The sequence below is a fragment of the Equus quagga genome, chromosome 17, assembly GCF_021613505.1.
Source record: "Equus quagga isolate Etosha38 chromosome 17, UCLA_HA_Equagga_1.0, whole genome shotgun sequence".
NCBI classification, from domain to species: domain Eukaryota; kingdom Metazoa; phylum Chordata; class Mammalia; order Perissodactyla; family Equidae; genus Equus; species Equus quagga.
In genome coordinates, this window is record NC_060283.1 from 1520306 (window position 1) to 1526375 (window position 6070).

Here is a 6070-nt window from a genome sequence, read left to right on the forward strand (position 1 = left end):
GAGAGAGCCTGTGCAGTTCGGGGACAGTGTCCCAGACTCCTTTCTCCTGAGGGAGTGAGGTTTCCAAACGCACCCCGCATTGTGCATCCCTCTCTTTGCACAGAATATACCGCGCATATCTTCTCATGTCAATGTGCTACGAGATCTGCTTCATCCTTTGTCTCTCCACGTGTCCACTTTATTAGTGCCTCATAATCTGGGTGCCACCGCCCTGTGGAGGGACGTTGGGGTGCTTCTGGGGCCCGGTGCTCCCTCTCTTCTGCCAGCTCCTGGGGTTATTCCTCAAGCAGTGACCCCTAAAGGCAAGGGACAAGGTCCCTTCCAGGGCCAGGTTGGTTGTGATCCGGCCATTTTTGAGCCAGGGGGCCGGGGGGAGTTATCCAGCCCATGTCTCCGTTTCCTCCTCTTGGCGTGGGGATGATGACGTCTATCCAGGACCTTCCTAGGCCAAGGAGTTGCCATTATTCAGTGACGCGGAGATGAGGCACGGCTCTCTAGGTGGGAGGGAGAAGGACAGGGCGCCCGTTACCCCAAGCCCAGTCTGTGGGAGTGGCCAACGAGGCTGAGTCCAGCCGAGGAGCAGAGACCAAGGGCAGAGCGGCCCCTGGAGGGTAACCCCCTGAGCTGCTCGTAGCCCAAGACCAAGCCAGGTGGAGGACCTGTGCAGAGGGGCTGTTGACAGGGGCACGCGAACCCAGAGCATGCAAAGGCAGGGTCAGGACACTGCAAAGACAAAAGCCACGAGGTGGCCAGGGGCCTTGGAGACTGCCACCCCCACCCCCCGGGGAGTTCTGATCCCAGTGCTCAGCCCTGGTTGCACTGAGCATCATCTAGGGACTGCGTTTTGTTTTATTTTTTTTTGCTGAGGAACTTTTGCCCTGAGCTAACATCTGTGCCAGCTTTCCTCTATTTTGTATGTGGGTCACCACGGCAGCATGGCTGCCAGCTGGTGGTGTAGGTCCCAACCTGGGCCGCCTAAGCGGAGTGTGCCAAACTTAACCACTTGGCCACGGGGCCGGCCCCAGACATCATCTGGGGACTTTTACACAAACTGATGCCTGCCCTGCCCACCCGTGTTCTGCTAACAGTGGGCAGTAGGGAGCCACAGGATGTAGCAGAGAGGCATGGTCGGAGCTGCTGCTGTGCTGGTGGACAGCATGGAGAATGGGGGTGGCAGTGCACCCTGGGGACTGACTGTGACTTCAAACCCAGGACATGAGGGGGCCTTAGCTCATGAAGAGAAGGGACCCTCCTAGCTAAGAAGGACCCAGCTCGGCAGAGATCCATGTTCTGGCGCTCCTGCTGTCAGGGGGCTATCCAGAAAGGATTGTGTCTGTAGAGGAAGAGACACCAATACGAGGCTCTGGGGTCTGCAAAGCCTGGATGTTTATCTAAGGGCCTAGGACAGAGGCGAGGAGGCCATTCAGAATGAAAGCGTCTTGAGGGCACAGATGGGAGCCGGGTCCCGCCTCCCGGGTGCCAGTGTGAAATGGAAACCACTTTTGTTTGGGGGCTTTTGGGAAGCCTCTCAGTGGATCCCCCAAGACTGTGGTCCAGGGTGGGGTGACGCCTTCAGACACAAGGTCCCAGATGCTGAGAGCCTGTTTTTAAAGTTGATGTGGTGAGGCAGGGAGCCCACAGTCCCTGGGCCGCCAGCGGGGGTGCTGCTCGGGGTGGGTGTCTTTCCCCAGGTCCCTGGGGACTGTGCCAGGGCCTGGGAGGGTGAGAGCAGATCCCTGAGTGGGAGGTGGCAGTGGGAGGCCACCCCCCTGCCCCAGCACGGGACCAGGCCTCAGCCCCTCAGCCCTAACACAGAGCCGAGGCTCCAGAAACTCGGGGGGCCTGGAACAGCTTTCCTCCTGGGAGGCAGAGGGAGACCGCCCTGCAGGGTCCACCTCCTGAGAGGATGGGGAGCTGGCATGAGGGAAGTGCGGGCTTTTCCAGGATGGACGTTGTAATGGGTTGAATAGTGTCCCCCTAAAACTCACATCCACCCGGAAGTCCACAATGTGACCTTATTTGGAAGTAGGGTCTTTGCGGTTGTAATCAGTTAGGTTAAGATGAGGTCACACTGGAGTAGGGTGGGCCCTAAATCCAATATGACTGGTATCTTTATAAGAAGACGAGGGACACAGACACAGAGAAAAAGCCACATGATGACAAAGACAGAGGCTGGAGGGCTGCAACCACAAGCCAAGGACCATCTGGAGCCCCCAGAAGCTGGAAGAGGCAGGAAGGAGCCTCCCTTAGAGCCTCTGGAGGGAGCCGGCCCTGGGACACTTAATCTCAGACTTGAACCCTCCAGAACTGGGAGAGAATACATTTCTTTGTTTAAGCCGCCCAATTCATGGTGCTTTGTTGTGGCAGCTACAGCGAACCAACAGACATCCATTCTTGTGCCTTTGTTCTCTTTAACAGAAAAGCACATTTGATCTGACTTAACCCTTCATTTAAATAAACCCATTCATGGCTATACTGGGGACAGAAAATAGAGTCACGGTGCAGGCAGGTGAGGAATGTTGCCTAATTTCGTAGTAGACTCCAATAGGACATCCTGCAGTTTCGAAGGAGCCACTCCACATGAGGCTAACAGCATGGGATTCTTGTTCCCATCTCTGCTGGGGAATCCGAGACCCAGTGCCCAGATCCGGGAAAATGTCAGACCCAGGCAGAGTGCCTGGAATGGCAACATTGGTGTCACTGTGTGCGTGGTTCCCTGCCCAGCACTCCCACTTTCAGGTGAGGACACCGAGTGCAGCCTGCCCCAGGCGTCACCGGCCCCCACCCAAATCTCTGACATGCAAACACATGCCCATGTGCCAGGGGCACCTGCCCCCAGCTCCCCTCCAGGCAGGGCTCCCAAATACTATCTTGAGGGACAAAAGCCTCCCTCAGCTATTTGTAGGTCCTGGAGTGCACTGTGCTGCTCGCCTCCCAGCCTCCAAACGTGCTCTTGACCCAAAACGTAGCACCCTCTCCTCCTGGTTCTCAGGGGTCAGCTGGAGCACCACTTCCTCCTGGAAGCCTGCCTGATGCTCTTCCTTGTAGAGGCGGGGACAGGACGCAGGAGGCAGGGAGAGTCTTGTATGTAATCAAGCAAACGTGCTTCAAGAAAGCCAACAATGGGTGCCTTGATGGAAATAAAGCAGGGGGCTGTGGCAGCGGCTGGGAGGGTATTCAAGGAAGGCTTCTCAGAGGAGGTGGTCATCCAGCTGGACTCAAATGACAGGCAGGAGCCGACGAAGGAAAATGTGGACAGGGAGGACTTTGCTATCATTCACAATCCCCCGAGAGGGGCCTTCTTCCAAATCCATACAAACCCCAAAGGGGCAGACCAGGGAGTGTGGACAACTGCAGGTGTGGACAGGTGGACTGTACCATCCCAGGCCGGGCCTGCTTTCACCAGGTGGTAGAATCAGGAGTTTGTCCTTCTGGCCCCTCAAAGGGCAGCCCAGAGTGGCCTCAAGGTGGCTGCTCCTGGTCATCCTGAGCACCAGGGCCTATGAGGGACCAGGTGTCACCCACCATGCACCATGCACCAGGGCACCATGCAGGCTGAGCTGCTCATGGGACAGACTTCTGAGAGCCTCGGGGAGCAGGGACTAACGGACAGGCCTGGGCTCCAGTTCTAAGACCCCCTTCCCCAGTCGTATCCGCAGGCTCCAAGTGCCCTCCCCTCACTAGGGCGGAGGTGGGGAGTAATCAGAATGGCCAGCACCTGCACCAAGCGGACCATTCATCCAGAGTTGTTCCAACTCTCCCCCCAGCCCTGCAAAGCAGGTACTACAAGTGCTCCCAACTTATAGATGGGGAAATGGAGGCAGAGGCTCTTGGCCAGGGCCGCCCAGCTAGAACTGAGTAGAGCAGGGATTTGGACCCAGGGGTCCTATGCAGGAATCTCTGCCCTCTACATCCACTCTCTGCTGCACAGCCCAGGACGACGGCCGGGGCACTGCCTTAATGTGTGTTTTGGGCTGAATGGCAATCCCCAAGAGAGAGGTTCAACGCTGACTCCTGGCACCTGTGCACTTGACATTTGGAAATAGGGTCTTTGCAGATGTAATCAAGTTAAGATGAGGCCATTAGGGTGGGCCCTAACGCAGTGACTGGAGTGTCCTTATAAGAGGACACAAGAGACACAGAAGGAAGGCAATGTAAGAAAGGAGGCAGAGACTGGGGTGATGTGGCCACAAGCCCAAGATAGCCTGGAGCTCCAGAAGCTGGAAGAGGCAGGAAGGATCCTCCCCTACAGCCTTCGGAGGGAGCACAGCCCTGCCAACACCTCGATTTCTTTCTCCGAGCCTCAAGAGCTGTGAGAGAATACAGTTTTGTTGTGTTTTCTAAGCCCCTCAGTTGGTGATACTTAGCTGTGGGAGCCACAGGAAACGAAAACAGCATTTTAAACACCGTTACAGATTAAAAAGCCTTCCGGTGGACATCGCCCACCTTCCTACCAACTCATTGAAGTGATCCCAGGGAAAGGCTGCACCACCACAACTGTTCCACCTTCATTAGACCCCCCCCAAGGACCAGGCTCAGCTGCCTGCCAGGGGGGCTGCTTATCCAACCAGCCCAGGTCGGGTGGGCTGGCTCCTGTAGGGCTCCACCAGCTTGATGCCAGCCGCACCAGCCCCCAATGGCTGGGCAGGGCCAGATCCAGTGGCTTCAGTGGATTTGAGACTTTATCAAAGAGAAGGAGGAAAGCCCTCCAAACTTGAAAATGCTCACGTTCTCTTCTTCTGAAGTTCATGCTTCCTCCTGTCAGCTCTGGCCTCCCCTCCCCAAAAGCAAAGCAACGTCATTACAGAAAAGTCACAAAGTCTAAGTAAGGCAAATAGGAATCGCACACACACCCTCCCAATAGACCTACTGCCGATCCGGCTGTGCCGTCTGCCCTGGGCACCCCGCTGGCCACCCCGCGGTTTGTAACTGACTCATATCCTTAATGAGCGCCTCAACCAGGAGCCTCCTGCTGGTTTCAAACCTCCCCCCTCCTCCAAATGCCATAGAACAGGAACAACTCCATAAAAATTAGTTAGAAACTGTTTCAAAAGCAACCGCACCAAAGAAAGTTATTTCTGAAAAAGGAGACAAAAACAACGCAAGACGGAAATGAAGAGCCTCAGAACCGAGGCTTAGGGTATGGTTTTCAGCCCGGTCATCATGGTCCTCAAGTCGCCTCTAGGTCAGTGCTTTTCTACAAACTGTGATGTGGGGGGCTGAGCCTGCACCCTTGCCCAGCTCCAGGCTGCACCGCGGGCCCGGTGGGGTCTGCCTGGCCGGGGCCAGGCTGAGACGCTGAGGGGCGCGGATCTGGGCGCTACCCGGGGGAGCCCTTGTGTGCGCCGGACGGGGTGGGCGAGAACCAGGGGACCCCACGTGCGAAGCCCTGGACACAGGAAGAGCCTGGGGATCCGGGGAAGGGAGAGGCCTTGGGGACTGGGCGGCCGAGGTCCGCGGGGTCAGCGCGCACGGGAACAGGCGGAGGTGGCGGGGTAGGGGAGACAGGGGGGATGGAACAGGCGGGCGCGGGAGGTGGGTGGGCCGGGAAGTGGCGCCCATTCCTAGGGTGGCTGGGGTGCGGGTCAGGGAGAAGGGGCCGCCCAGCTCTGGGGTGGGCGACAGCCTGGGCAGGAGCCAAGTGTGCAGAAGCAGCGCGGGAGGAGCAGGCTTCGCCCCCAACGTGGCCACCGCGTGCCCCCACCCCTTAAAGAGACACGCGGGCGTGCGCGCGCCGCCGCAGACGTCACACACTCCATTTGCATACGGCCCGCGGGTCTGAGCGCGGCGCCCCCACGGCGGCCTCTGATTGGTAGTCACGACGGCGCCGAAGCGTATTAGAGTTGCGCCACGCCCGCCCAGTCGCAGCCCGCCTTGCTCGCGGTGGGCGGGGCAGGGGGGCTCGGCCAATGGGAGGCGGCGTTGTTGGCGGCCACGGCGGCGCAGTTCCCGGAGCGAGCGCAGCCACCACCGCCGCCACTGCCGCAGGAGGCGTGAGGTGCGGACGCGCGGTGCTCGGCGGGGTAACTGCGCGCGGGGCGGCCGCGGGGCGGGGGCCGGGGCGGCGGGC

The 6070-nt window shown here is 58.6% G+C and overlaps 1 protein-coding gene across 5 annotated transcripts in view; it reads left to right on the top strand.

The window, feature by feature from the left end:
• The first annotated feature begins 5911 nt into the window (after positions 1-5911).
• NAP1L4 (nucleosome assembly protein 1 like 4) overlaps positions 5912-6070 on the top strand; it is a 48408-nt gene continuing 48249 nt past the window's right edge. For 3 of the 5 annotated variants that reach the window (XR_006885751.1, XM_046643242.1, XM_046643241.1), the window contains exon 1: positions 5913-5998. The gene's annotated coding sequence lies outside the window, so the exon portion shown is untranslated. Of the gene's footprint in view, positions 6024-6070 lie in introns of all 5 variants that reach the window. The other 2 variants (XR_006885752.1, XR_006885753.1) reach the window with 2 other exon arrangements.